This window comes from Scomber scombrus, chromosome 19 (assembly GCF_963691925.1).
Source record: "Scomber scombrus chromosome 19, fScoSco1.1, whole genome shotgun sequence".
NCBI lineage: Eukaryota > Metazoa > Chordata > Actinopteri > Scombriformes > Scombridae > Scomber > Scomber scombrus.
In genome coordinates, this window is record NC_084988.1 from 26,683,783 (window position 1) to 26,699,016 (window position 15,234).

The window sequence follows — 15,234 nt, forward strand, 5'->3', positions numbered from 1 at the left end:
ATTTGCTGTATTGTTAATTTTTTATGCACCACTTCAATGTACTGTTAACTTAATCATGAAAATGAACAAAAATATCCTTTACGATTCTCTTAACATTTCTAGCAACCAAAACCAGTTAAATTACCATTTAATGGCATTACAAAGCATTAAAGTGCACACATCCAATTACAACATAACGATTGTAATGTTAGAAAACGCAATTGTTCTTTAAAGTTTTGACACAGTCAGTCGCTCCATTAGCCAGAGCTAGCGATTAGCTTATCCATTAGCGATTAGCCGTTAGCGATGTTTTCAGACTATAAATACAATGATACAGTTGCACCAAAGCATTTAATAAACATTAGACCACATTTCACAATCACCGGTTGGTTTTTATGAGAAATATCTTGACTCAACTGCAAGTTTAATGCAGCTTCCTACATGGTGGCTAACAACAGACTAGCATACACTGTGTCAACTCACCGGAGTTTCTCTTTTTGGTATTTGGTTACAAACCAAAGAACTGGACAAATTGTGCCTCTGACATAATGAAGACTATAGATTAGGCTGACCAAACGTCCTCTTTTCCCCGGACATGTCCACTTTTTACGTCCCGTCCGGGGCGTCCGGTTTTTTTTAAATTAATTGATGATAATGTCCGGTTTTCCTTCTGTGCGTGTATATGTGTGTATATGTGTGTGCCCCCCCTCCCCCGGTTGTCATTGTGGGTTAGCGTGTGTGACGTAATCCCCGAGAGGCTGCCCTGTGGGCTAGGGTGACCAAACGTCCCCGATTTCCGTCGTATGACGTACAGACGTTATCAGGACGTACGACCAGACGCGGCAGCGTCAACAACAACAATCTAGAGGCGGCAAAAAGGAAAGAAAAGAAGATCAGCGGTCATAAATGGTATGTTGTGTATGAACTTATTTATTTTGTGTGAATTGGCAGTAGACTTGGCTGTTTGTGTGTGTGTGTGTGTGTGTGTGTGTGTGTGTGAGTGTGTGTGAGAGAGAGATAAGTGATGTAACGTTAAAGTAAGTTGTTTTATTTTGATTTATTAACCAGGTCCTTTTGTGTAATAAAAGCTGGTTAAAATACATGAAAAAGTACTTACTACTACCATTTTTTATTTCATAATGATAATATTTAATGATTTTTCACCGCCGCATTGAAAATGTCCCCGATTTTCATTTCAGAAATCTGGTCACCTTACTGTGGGCGGATTTCCAAAACAGAAGAAAAGCAGCAGACACCGGCGGTGCAGCTGAAGGGTTCAAGATGCCAAAGCGCAAATGCACGTTCACAGATGAACTGCGAAAAAAATTCCCAGTTTACCGACCCGGTCGGGACTGGCTGAGTGCATCGTGTGCAAAGCTTGTACATATGTGTCTGTGTCCAATAAAGGTGCCGGGGACCTCACAGCTCATATGGACACAGAGAAGCATAAAAAGGTGAGAGTAGTTCAGCAAAGTTGACTGAGTTCTTTGTGAAACCTGGAAAAACAGAGGATGCTGTAAATGCAGCGGAGGGTGCGTTGGCATTTCATACTGGGATACACCACCACAGCTACAGGTCTATGTATGCACTAGTGTCTTGTTAAAAACGGCATTTCCAGACTCTGACACCGCCAAGAAGTTAAGTAGTGCCCGCACTAAGACCGAAGCCATTGTGAACAAATTTTGGAGGAATCCGACGAAATGAAGAGGGAAATAATGTGTTTGCAAATTTGAAGACGTTGCTGCAGAACAATACTCTGATCGGTGTGGGTTGCCCAGCACACATATTGAATAATTGTGTTCATCATGGGGCAGACACAATAGATGTTGACCTTGAGAATATCATGTTCAAAATCTACCAGTACTTCCACATTTACACTGTGTGCACTGAGAATCTGAAGCAGTACTGTGATTTTGTTGACATCGAGTACAGAAGGATGCTTTCTCACAGCAAAGCAAGGTGGCTGTCATTGTTCCCAGGCATTGAGAGGATGATACAGATGTTTTAAAAGCATTCTTTCTGTCTCAAGAAAAGCCTCCCATAGTGATAAAGAAGTTTTTTCGAAAACGACTTCAGTGAGATCTACCTCTGGCACATGCACTCATTCATGTCCGTCTTCCACACCCACATTCAAGCCATGGAAAAGGAGAACAACTCCATTATGGAGGTGAAGAAAATACTGAACAGCGTCCACACCATTCTTCTTGAACGCAAGAGCAACAGCTTCATGTCCCTTAAAGTTAAGGGACTAATGGCAGAAAAGCGCAGAGACGGACTTGGTGAGGGCTGAGACCAGTTCTGTGCTGATGTGCAGGGCCTGTACAGTGCATGTCTGGAGTATCTGGAGAAGTGGATGACTCCCATGGAAGAGTTCTCGACATTTATGTGGATGGATCTGAATGAGCCACCAGATTGGAATGATGTGGAGGCCTACATCAAGTACCTTGGAGAGAAGGGGGTGCCAATTGATGATGTCAAGTGTTTTGACCAGGTCACCAATCTGAAGAAATTCACAGAAAGGTGCAACAGTGATGATGAGTTCATTGGCCTGCAGGTGCACCAGAAATGGACCAAATATTTTGAGAAAGCCAAAAGCATTGCATGTTACTCAGAACTACTGAAGATTGCACAGTTTGTCTTTGCACTTCCTTCTCACAATGCAAATGTTGAGAGGGTTTTCTCACTGATGCAGAGCCAGTGGACAAAGGAGAGGAACCAGCTCTCTGCTGCATCACTGAAAGGGATTCTATTTGTGCAATACAATTTTAAGGAATATTCTTGCAAAGACTTTCATGCTTACATGTTGAGCAACCGAAAACTGCTGGGAAAGATCAGCTCTACTGCAAAATATGGATGGGTAGACAAGGAGGATGAAGAAGATAACTAAAGATTTTGTTTTTTGTTTGTTGAAGTAATATCTTGTGAGGGTACTTTTTATTTTTTTTACATCACACTGAACATTTAGTGAGAAATATATTCTTAAAGTTGGATTTTCTAATACAGAAGAGGTATCATTTAGAACATTATTTCATATTATTTATTTATTTATTTGTCCACTAAGACTTGAAAGAGAGCTATTATTTTACTAGTTGATTTTTCTAAACACAGAAGAGACATTATTTCTATCATTATTTTATTCCAGAGATTTTACATTTATTTATATTTATTTTTTTTGTTATTTTTTTTTTTTTTTTTTTTTTACAATTGAGGCATAATAAAGAAAGTTCAGTAACCTTTATGAAGCATATCTGAATTTCTGTCTTTGAGAGATATTATTTTGTAATATAACTATATTCTATATATTCTATCCATACATATAAACTTTAAATATATTAAAATTATAGGGAATCTTTGAGTAAACTGCGAGTATCATTTAAGTAGGCTATCTCGTGGCCGGGCTGAGTGTCCTCTTTTTTGGAAATCAAAATATGGTCACCCTAGTATAGATGAAAAGGCAGTTTCAAGGTAATGCATCAAATAATCCCTCAAAACCACAAATGTTTTCACCTCATGGTGATGGTATGAACATAAAAATACAATAAAAATACAATAAAATGGACAATTAAACATTTTTTTTAAAAAAAGCATCTGTCTTGTTTCTTTTCAATTTTCTTCAGACTTTAGTCATCTTCTTCATCTATTATCTCATAATCATCATCATTATTAGCCAGATGTTTTAAGGTTTGGTTGATCTGATATTTGAACACTGTTGCATTGTTTTATCGAGGGAGGCTTTTCGGTAGTTGGATGTTGTCTTGAAGTAGCATGGGATCATGGGAGGGGAGCGTGTCTATTATTGTTTAATAATAAAATAAAGACTTTTACCTGTCTTTCAAGCATTTTCATAGATGAAAAAAAAAAAAAGATCCTCCTCCCGCCCATTCTCGTTAGCGTGATGTCTAAGGGACACCTTGACAGAATTGCTTCAAATTTAGTACCAACATCCACTGGGACTCAACAATTAACTGTTTAGATTTTGGTGATCAAAGGTCAAAGGTCAAGGTCACTGTGACATCACAACGCTCTGCCTCACTCACGTTAGCGTGATGTCTAAGGGAGCGCTTTGACTGAATTACTTCAAATTTGGTACCAACATCCACTGGGCCTCAACAATGAACTGTTTAGATTTTGGTGGTCAAAGGTCAAGATCACTGTGACTTCACGGCGGTCCACTAGTAGCTATAATCTGGCGTACTTACATCTCATGTAGATCCCTCAAAAAAACTAATCAAATCATATACATAACTGTAAAATGTAATTGTGCTTTCTGTAACAAACATGCACAAGTGCATAACTGGTACAGCTGCAATTACTCTGAATGTGAAATGTGCACCTGTACCGGGACTTGCAGAGCCTGTTCTGGGCCTAATTTGGTGGAAAATCCTTAACAAGTGAACATAAGGCTGAGGGAACATAGGGCCTTATTTTGATGGGAGGAAATGTATTAGAAATGAGGGAACATAGGGCTATGGGAACATAGGGATTATCCCCATGGGGGTTGTTGTCTTAATTGTTAAACCTTCATCATTGTGTCCTTGGGTTTGTGAAAGGCGCTATATAAATCACACCTATTATTATTATTTATTTATTTTTTAGGTTAGGATTCCTTCAAAGTTCACTGTTCATGAGGTTTTTACCAATTATCCACAAAGGACTCCTCCTCTCCAAAACAAATGGATAATTTAAACTGGTAAAAAACAGTGAATAAAGCAGGTTCACATTAAAAATCAATGTTTCTCCAACACTTCTAAGTAGACACAAGAGGTCTGGAGGGCCTGCGAGCTGTTTGCTCAGCTTGTTTTTAGGTTAGGATTCCTTCAGTGCTCAGCATTCACAAGGTTTTTACCAGGAGCTGAATTAACCCTCATCCTCCTCTCCCAAACAGACCTGGTAATTAAAACCAGTAAAAACACTTGAGATACATTTAGGATAATGTAAGTACACAACTAAACAAAAGATATCCTAAAGGTTTAGTCCTTTTTAGACATTATAATGCCTTTCAGTGGCATGACTGACTTCAAAAGCAATATAGAGTAGCAGCCCAGCCAGCACGTCCATGTGGGCCCCACATGGGTTTAATGCGGGCTATGTGGGTACTGAGTGGGCATGGGCTTGAACTGGGCAAATTTTGCGGGTCCCACATGGTTTCAGTAACATGGGCCCCACATGTGAAGCCCATGTGGGCTGGCTAAATGGGCCCTATTTAATGTTAATTCTGATCCTACTTAGATCCCATATGGACAAACACAGGTGGGGCCACCATGGAAACTGCGGACAAACCCACTTGGGACCCATATTTGCAGCGTAAATTAAACCCTTATGGGGCCCACATGGACATGTTGGCTGGGGGGCAAGACAAACAAGTGCTGAAACAACACTCCATGTCAATAAATCAGCATCATACAATCAGCATGAAAAGCAGCTCACGCTAACAAAAAGTCATGTGTCTACTTTGCTTCCCAGCAACAAGCGGGGAAACCATTTGGACTTAAGTTGGCAAACCCAAATGCAAATGTGTGGCCTCATTACCTGTCCTGACAACTCCTGACACACATGTACACACAGAAAAGCATTAAGTGACAGTTTAGTTTTTGCTTTCATAAAATAGGCTCCCCTAAACTGGATGCAAGGCACCTTACATCAATAGAGCGAGGAGTACTGTAAGGAAAATAAAAGTAGTGGACTGGAAATGTTTAATGTGTGCATATGAAACACTCAGACTGTGCACTTTTAAATATGCAGGACCAGGGTGAGAGTATTTTTACTTATAGTATTAGTGTGCCTGATGAACAATGAATATTTTTTAGGTAACCTCAAACAATAAAAAAAAACAAGTGTCTCTCCAGTATGTTAGATAAATACACAGTTAACTAAGCAATGCAGTGTGTGGATTGTTGGACTTGAGCTCTCTTTACTTGCTAATCTTACACTATGTGTGAGCTCAGTCCGCGTGTTTGTTTAATAAAGCAATAGGAGAAGATATTCGGTCTCAACACGTGTAGTAACTCAACGGGAGGCTTCTTACTGAACAATGGGGGTTTATTTTATTCTTGACGAACACATTTATATCTCTCAGTTACCCCATTTCTCCACAGTCTTCAGTACAGACTTCTTCTTCTATCCTCTGTCGGACTCCCCAACAGGTTACTCTCCAGCCAACTCCAGCCAACGCCACCTAGTGGACTGGCAGACATCTACATATTATTTCAATTACACAGTTACAACATCCCTTCCCCCTTAAGCATTTTCTATACATATCACCGGAACATTATAACTGTTTAACTCTGTCCAATTACCCACAACAGTCTTAATCAGTCTGTCTTAGTTCGACTGAAAGTCTTTAAGGTAACTGGGCAACTTAGTTTCCCTTCTTGACTGTCTCCTTACTGGAGTTGTATTTGTTACAGTTTTTCGTTCAGTCTCTGAGCTTTCAACAGCTTCCGTAGCTGCTGGCTCCTCCAACTTGTCACCCCTGAGTACCACCTCCTCAGCTTCCAGCCATGCTTCGTTTTTTTCGTTGGCCTGACTTAGCTGAATAGCAGCAGCTTGTTGGTTGTCGTTGCATTCTTGTGATCTCTGGTGGCGAGTGTGAATCTGATCCACATGTCTCCTCACTACTCTCCCATCCCCCAGCATCACTTTATAGGACACCGGTCCTGTCACCGACTCAATAATTCCCGGAATCCACTTGGGCCCTAGACTGAAGTTCTGGGTCAGCACTGAGTCTCCTGTTCTGAACCAGCGTTCTTTCGCCCTTTTGTTGTGATCATTTATCTGTCTTTCTTGTCTTTCCTTCACTTTCCTGCTCAGGTCTGGATGGATTGAATCGAGTGTGCAACGTAGCTTCCTCCCGAGAAGCAACCCTGCTGGGGATAGTTCTGTAGTGGTGTAAGGAGTCACTCTGTAGCTAAATAACACTCTGGCTACCTTAGCTGTGAGTGTGCCCTCTGGACATTTTTTCATCATTCTCTTGAATGTTTGTACCCCTCTCTCTGCTAACCCGTTACTGGCAGCGTGGTAGGGTGAAGAGGTCACATGACGGATACCATTTTTGCTCAGAAAGTCTTTGAACTCTGTGCTGGTGAAACAAGTGCCATTATCAGACACCAACAACTCAGGCAGTCCATGATTACTGAAACTGGTACGCAGACACTCAATTGTAGTGGCTGAAGTGACAGAGTTCACTGCACATGTCCATCCATTTTTAATGTGCATCAATGAGCACTAAAAACATTTTCTCCATGAACGGTCTGGCATGATCGACATGGAGACAGCATCAAGGTTTGTCCGGCCACTCCCAGGGGTGTAATGGAGCTGGTGCAGGGATATTACGGTGCTCTTGACATGTTGTACAGCCCTTGACCATATCCTCCAACTCTTTGTCCAACTTTGGCCACCACACATAACTCCTAGCAAGTGCTTTCATTCTGGACACACCTGGGTGGCACTGATGAAGCTGTCTCATATATGTTTTCTTGGCCTGGTTTTGGCACAATCACTCTCCAGCCCCATAACACACATCCATTCTGGATACTGAGTTCATGTTTCCTCACCTCATATGGGGCAAACTCCGCCCCTTTTAGTTTCGCTGACCAGCCATTTTGTACCATCTCCCGCACCCTCAGGAGTACTGGATCTTTGTCTGTCCATGCTTTTACTTGATCAGCTGTCACCAGCGTGATGTCAGAGCTCTCCAGCATGAGAACCCTCTCTTCCAGCCTCTCAACTTCTGCTTCCTCTTCAAAGGGAATCTGGTGATAAGCGTGACTCTGATCTAATTTTGTGAATTTCTTTCCACCTGAAAGTGTGGCAAACAAGTCTTCAATTCTGGGAATTGGGTACTGTTCAAGCTTTGAGATCTGATTTACCGTCAGTTTGTAATCTCCGCATAGTCTTGCGGTGTCATCGGGTTTCAGCACCGGGACCACAGGCGCTGCCCACTCAGCATGTTTAACAGGTTCAATGATCTCTTGGGCGAGGAGACGGTTGAGCTCCTCCTCAACTCTTCCTCTCATAGCATATGGGACGGGCCCGGGCTTTAAAAAACCTGGGGGCTGCTTCTTTGTCCACATATATTTTCGCTCGGGGGCCTTTGAATCTCCCGAGTTCATCTTTGAAAACCTCCCCATACTCCCCCAGTACCTCCTCCAATGTCACTTCTCCCAGATGGTGGATTTGGGATTCTGGTCTCCCCTGTACCTCCTCTGAGGTCTCTTCCTGGATGTGATGGACCTGGGGTGCTGATCTCCACTGTAAACCTAGCCTCCTAATCCAGTACCTGCCTACCAGACTGGGGCCTGAACCCGCTACAACTACCACAGGTAAGTCTTGTACTAGCCCTTTGTGCTGCACCTTAACCACAGCTGCTCCCAAGACTCTATGGCCTGTGTATGTTCTGAGTCTCACTCGACATGGGCGTAACTTTGGTGCCTCCTTCCCCCCTAAGGTTTTGAACACCAAGTGGTTTATTACTGTTACCCCACACCCTGAGTCCATCTCAAACTGTGTGTCTGTCTCCTTAACTGTCAATGTCTCTACAAATGGCTCCTCTGCTGGTACATCAAGTTCATCTATTTTGTACAGTGTGAACATGACTTCATCTGTATCAACGCCATCTTTTTCATCTTGCCCCTTTCTGACATAATTTGCTCCCTGTGTTCTCCCCTGCTTTCCTGAGTGAACTCCACCCCTCTAGCCTTTGAAGTAGCTTGTGTTGAAAATAGACTAGGCAGGTATGTTTAGTTGAGCTGCCTCGGAAAGCTTCTGAAATGCATCGTGGTGTGCCCAATGGGATTGCAAACATTGACTAGATTGACCACAACCAGCTCCGGTGGCCATGCTGGAACTTAAACATGGTGCATGTGCAGAGCAGCCTCCAAATTCTTTAAAACAGCCCCCAGCAAAGCCCAGTCCTGCTTCTCAGACTCACGCACCAAGCAGCACCCCAATTACATCAGTTTTCAACCCTCAAGCTGCCCCAACCAACATCGGGCCTGGCCTGCCACCTCATGTAATGCCACCCAGTGACCTTCCTACCACCAACACCCTGCTCCAGGTTTGATGCTAACTATTTTTTATTCTACTTTCAAATATGTCTGGCTGATTTGATTTGATGTAGTCATAATTATGTGTGTCCTTTTCCAGGTTTCCTTCCTTATCAGCCTTTCCAGCTTCATCTTTGCCCGTCAGCAGACCCTCAGCCTTCCTTCCTCCAGGTCCCTCTTTGCCAACTGCTAACTTATCTGGACCTCTGCCATAGCCTTTTCCATCGCCCCCAGGAGGCATGACCCCAATGCCAAGCAACAATTAAAAATTTTGTTTTCACAACATTCAGGCGTTTTTTTCCCACACCCCATTTTTGACTAGAGTAGAATTTCTTTTTGTCCTGCACAACAGATAGAATCATCCGTCTGTGGAAGAACATCTTTTCATCTGTGAAATATAAATTGCAGCAACTGCTTTCCATATTATTTAAATTTCCATATTTATTCAGCAAGGTGCCAAAATCTGTTTTTCTCATGTGATCAAATTCCAAGCTTCACCACTGAGTTATTTAGAGGTGTTTATTTGTGTGTATATGGTGTATAGGGATAGCAGTATTACAAGTTATGCACAGCAAGTTCCATACCTATAATCAGTAAAGTATAAGTCAGAGGTTGAAACAAAGTTCTATATAGTTGAACGATATAGTATAGAATAACACCACAGGAGGCTAATTAAGTACCTATCTATATGTAATCTACTTAGATAAGTAATTATGTAACGAATGATCTATGTTATTATCTAAGCATTTTATGTAACTATTAATTAAAGCTATTATTAAAGCAAAAAACGAAAAACAAAGAAAAGAAAGACAAGAGAGAACTGAGAGGGGTACAATATGTCACCCAAAGTTTCATAAAAAGGTGGTTTTAGTCCATGAGTGGAAATGAACCTGTTAGTTAAGCTTCCATCCATAGTGAAACACATTAATGTTACTTTTGCTCCTCAAACATTAGTTACTGCTAATATCATAGAACATTCTGAGTGTTTGCTTTTTATCCCTGTTTTATCTGACATTTAATCAATGCAGGTAAATGTTTATCAAGCTATTCATACTAAGTCAGTTGTCTGTGCTCCTGGTACCAGGACCAATAATGAGCCAACTCTATTTCTAATTGTAGAAAGAGGTGAGAAGCATTGTGTTGAATGTCATGTCACTGAACATTACTGTAGGCCGTCCCTTAGAATTTATTTTATTATTATGAGAAAAAAAAATCATTCTCAATATAAAAAATTGGTTGTATACTTAGTTGGTATGAAGATAGATAGATAGATAGATAGATGACTTTATTCATCCCCATAGGGGAAATTCATGTATCCAATAGCTCAAACATAAACACAAATACATACATAAATAAGAACAAATAATATGTACAAAAAAAACAAAACCCTAAAAGTTATAAAAACCAAGCAAAAATATATAAAAACTTTATTAACTTGGTTAAAAAATGTACTGCTGATTTTATTTTGTTGTTATATCATTCAATAGAAAAAAATTCCCATTTAAGAATTTTAACATTAAAATTACATTTAGACTGTAACAGCTGGCCTTCAGCAAATCACTTATAAGGGGTGTCAGTCTTGTATCAAGTAGTGAATTCCACTGTATGCAGAATGCTGCCTGCATGTCTACACAGTGTTATATTTTATGTATTGTATGTATTTATGTATGTATTAGACTGCAGGAGAGTTACAAGCCTACACAGGTAGTTACAGCAGATGGTTACAGCAGTTGTGCATGTTTGGTGTGGCCTATGTGGTGGGAACAATTTCATATCTTTTCATAGCGGCCCAAAATCCCTGGTGGCACCCCTAAGTATAACCATCATCTGCACGAGATGTAACGGATGAGAGACGATGTATAAATATCAGCCTAAATGTCACAGAAACATCGAGCAGCAACATCTCAGCTGTAATGGGGCAGTGAGCAAACAATCAAAAAAACTGCTCTCTCCAAATGCATTTTGATAACATCACTATTACGTCATAGCCATGTATATGGGCTCACTGGGTTATTTCTGTGTGTAACATCCTTAACATCTGTAATGTACGAAAGCGCAGTAATGTGCAGTGAGGTCCATGGCTGGGTAGGTAGCTTAAATCGCATTCAAAAATATATATTATGTAGAACTCAATATTGAAACCACTGCAAAGTCAGTCAAAATGCCATTGTAAAAAATGTAGCTAGTTACTGACGTCAGCGTATTATAGCGCACACACAATTATTGCCAATTAATTTTCTGAGACATACATTCACCTGCATTTCTACAGGATTTACAGCATAGGAGCACCCAAAGATAAGAGCACAACAAGAAATCACCTGTATCTCAACAACAGCGGTGACAACAGCATCGCGAGACCTTGGGGGGGGGTTCGGGAAGCCAACCCGCTGTGGAGGCAGAGAAGCGTTGTGCCTCAATGATGCCCACTGAAGACAGCGTAAGAACAGACTACGCATGCGCGAACCTCCTAAACTGTTTGCGTTCATTTCACACGCAGCAGAGAGGCAGAGGTTGAGTCTACCTCAGCCTCATGTATTCACATACGCCAGCTTTGGAAACAAGCTCTCCAGCGTAGTGGCATTCCTTATATCGTTAAAACAACACATTTCACGTTTTCATTTTTACAACAATAAATCAACAATCCATCCATCCATCCATCTTCTTTCCGCTTATCCGGGGTCGGGTCGCGGGGGCAGCAGCCTAAGCAGGGAAACCCAGACTTCCCTCTCCCCAGCCACTTCGTCCAGCTCTTCCCGGGGGATCCCGAGGCGTTCCCAGGCCAGCCGAGAGACATAGTCTCTCCAGCGTGTCCTGGGTCTTCCCCGGGGTCTCCTACCGGTGGGACGTGCCCTGAACACCTCACCCGGGAGGCGTCCGGGAGGCATCCTAACTAGATGCCCGAGCCACCTCATCTGGCTCTTCTCAACGCGGAGGAGCAGCGGGTCTACTCCGAGCTCCTCCCGGATGGCCGAGCTTCTCACCCTATCTCTAAGGGAGAGCCCAGCCACCCTACGGAGGAAGCTCATTTCGGCCGCTTGTACCCGCGATCTCGTTCTTTCGGTCACTACCCAAAGCTCATGACCATAGGTGAGGGTAGGAACGAAGATCGACTGGTAAATCGAGAGCTTCGCCTTTCGGTTTACAACAACAATCAAAACAAAATTATAAAAAAAATATTTTATTTTTGTTTAGTTGAATCCAGTTTGACTTTGCTTCGGGTTTGAGACACTGGGAGATGCTCCTGTCTTTAAGTCATATAGATGCTATTGTTAGGACTTTGCGGTTGTTCAGATCTGCTGGACACTGCAATGTTTCCCAAAGATCAGGACAGATATGACATGTTCCACAGATACAAGATGATGCATAAGAAATGATATTTTTTTCAAAAAAAAAGGAAAAATGATCTTGAGCGTCCTGTCTCAAGTCACTCACTGTGCAGAGATCAATATCACTAATAGAGAACTCAGTATTTCTTTACAAATATACACTTTACAAAGTGATCAAATAAAACATTAAGTTGACCATAAAATGTTAAGTCAACCACGTCATTCGCTGTGTACATACATCTACTGATGCCTAGTCTGGACGCATCCTCAGTGATGTTCCTGGGCTCATAGGGCGTTTCGGGTCTTTCAACATCATACGCCCTCCTCCAGGTGACCCAGCCAGGGCTGATCAGACCCCAGCTTGCGTCCAGACGGCTAGCTAACTACCATGACTCCATGGCTCCCCTCTTTTGAGCCAAAGCCATCTTGAGGCTCTTTCTGCCGCTTCGGTGGTGCTGCGGATGGCTCTCCTCTTTCTCTCTCCCTTGATGCCTAAGTTACTGAAGGCTCTGGCCAATGATCGGGCTGCGAAACCCCTGCATCCAACCTCCACAGGGAAACACCTTGCTCTCCAGCCAGCCTGCTGGCAGTCGCTGACCAGTCCCGAGTATTTGGAGAGCTTCCTTTCAAAGGCTTCTTCCAGGCGGTCTTCCCACGGGACTGTCAGCTCCAGCAGCACTGCTTGCTTGGTGGACTCCGAGACAAGAACTATGTCTGGTCGCAGACATAGTTCGGTCATTAAACAATGAATCCCATGAATAAAATCCTATGGCTGTAATACTCCCCTTTTATTAATTTGAGAAATGACATTTCCCCTCTGACATTAACTTATTAACATCAGGTTTGACAGCTGTTAGATATATTCACAAGTAGTCCTCCAAAGATTGATTTGACTCTCTGTTCCTCTCATTCATCTTGATAATGTCATCTTTGAGAACACAGATTCACATGTATAGATTGACCAGAACCATGATGAGCACATACATAGCCAACATCTTTCATGATGCCATAGTCTTAGGGAGATGCCACCCAAAAAATGCTGGAGCTTTCAGCAGAGCAGAGAGCAGCTTTCATTTTGCTGGGGGCCTTGATGTCAGCTAGCTCACTTTGATTGTGAATGGGTCATGCGCAAATTCAGTGACATCCCTGGAAATGTTAAAGTCATCAAATCTGGCAGAGAAATTCTTCCTCTGCTGTGTGATGAATTTCTTCATATTCTCTGTGACATTGCTCACACCCACTGTCTCCAATGTGTTGAAGTGAAGCAGCCTACCAGATAACAAATCTGCTGGGAAGAGATGAAGTTTGTTCCTGAAGGCATCAAGCTTTTTCATCATGCCCATCACAGATTTTTATTTCCCCTGTAGTTGCAGATTGAGTGCATTCAAGTGGGAAAGCATGTCTGCAAAAAATGCAACATTGCACATATATTCTCTGTCTTTCAGCATAATATACCTGCATGATACGTAGGTACTGTAGTCAGCTGCTCCTTTTGATTTACTTAGCTTCAAACAATCCACAACATGATCCCTGAGGTCATTGAAGCACTCTAAAGCTTTGCCCTGACTCAGCCAGCACACACCATTGTGGAATAAAAGGTCATTGTGAGCAGTTTGAGATTCCAGCACACATTTACGTAAAAGGCCATGCTGCATACTTGAATTCTGTGTCTGATAAAGTTGATTTTCTTCATTGTTTTATCCATAACCTCTTCCAGAGCCTGACTCAGTTTGGCACCTAGCACACTTTGGTCAATTAGACAGTGAAGTGCAGTAGTTTTGGGAGCGACATTCTTAATTCTGCTCACCACACCCTTGTTTTTGAAGACCATGACAGGAGTTAATCCGGTGCACCAGATGTTACACAAAAACCTCTGAGAAGTCGTCCTTGGAAACAGTTTGGAAAAGGGCAGGCACTTTCAAAAAAACTTGGTGGGTTGGTTGGATGAAACATTTGTCTATCACTGTCTATCAAGAGCAGGGTTGTGAAGGTTACTTTGGAAATGTAATAGGTTACAGATTAATAGTTACTCTATTTATAATGTAATAAGTAATGTAACTATTTCAATGACTTCATCAAAGTAATGTAACTTATTACATTTGATGACTTTTTGATGACTTTTGTATTTTCTAACCAATGTTTTCAGCTGTTAGGGTAAGTGTTTCCCATTAAGCACCAACATCTAAGTCCAGCTGTTTTTCATGGATACTGACATGATTTATAAAAGAGATTTCTTATAAAATATATATAACCATTAATCCCTAATCCCAGTATAGGTGTGAGGAGTATATTCACATTGATATGAACTAATAAAAATAACATTAGTTTTATAGGAAAGTGAAAATAAATAATAATAATTCATTAGACCTATATATATATGTATACTGCCTGCAAAATTCTGGTCCTTGGACAAATGTAGTTGATGACCCCTTCTTTACACTGTGATTCAACACATGAAAATAGTATGTGTAGACACATTGATGGGTCTCATCCTGACCATACATATTTTTAGTTTTGGCTGTTGAAGTGGTGAGATTGGATGAGGTAATGAGTACTTGGAGCCTTTTCAAGTTGCCCACCATCAAAGTGGGACTGGAGTGGAGGATGCCATCCTCTTTGCTTAGCAGCAGTGCTATGTTCCAACTCGGAGATTACTGCCAGCTCAGACATTTTCTCTTTCAAGTGCATTCAACACTATCCAAAGCAGTTTGCATTCGTCCAAACCCGACTGCATTCACAATGACAAACTGGACTCATAATTATCTGAGTAGCAGACCACAAAATGTGCAGCTGCATGACATTTCAGGCATTCACCATGATAAGACTAACAATGAAACGAATTGTTAATTACTGAATGATCAATGAGTGTGTTGTGTTTAAATGAC

At 41.7% G+C, this 15,234-nt stretch overlaps 1 pseudogene; it reads right to left on the bottom strand.

Annotated features, from left to right (window-relative positions):
• Positions 1 to 6,300: 6,300 nt before the first annotated feature.
• Positions 6,301 to 8,108, bottom strand: LOC134000476 (uncharacterized protein K02A2.6-like; annotated as a pseudogene).
• Between the last annotated feature and the right edge of the window lie 7,126 nt (positions 8,109 to 15,234).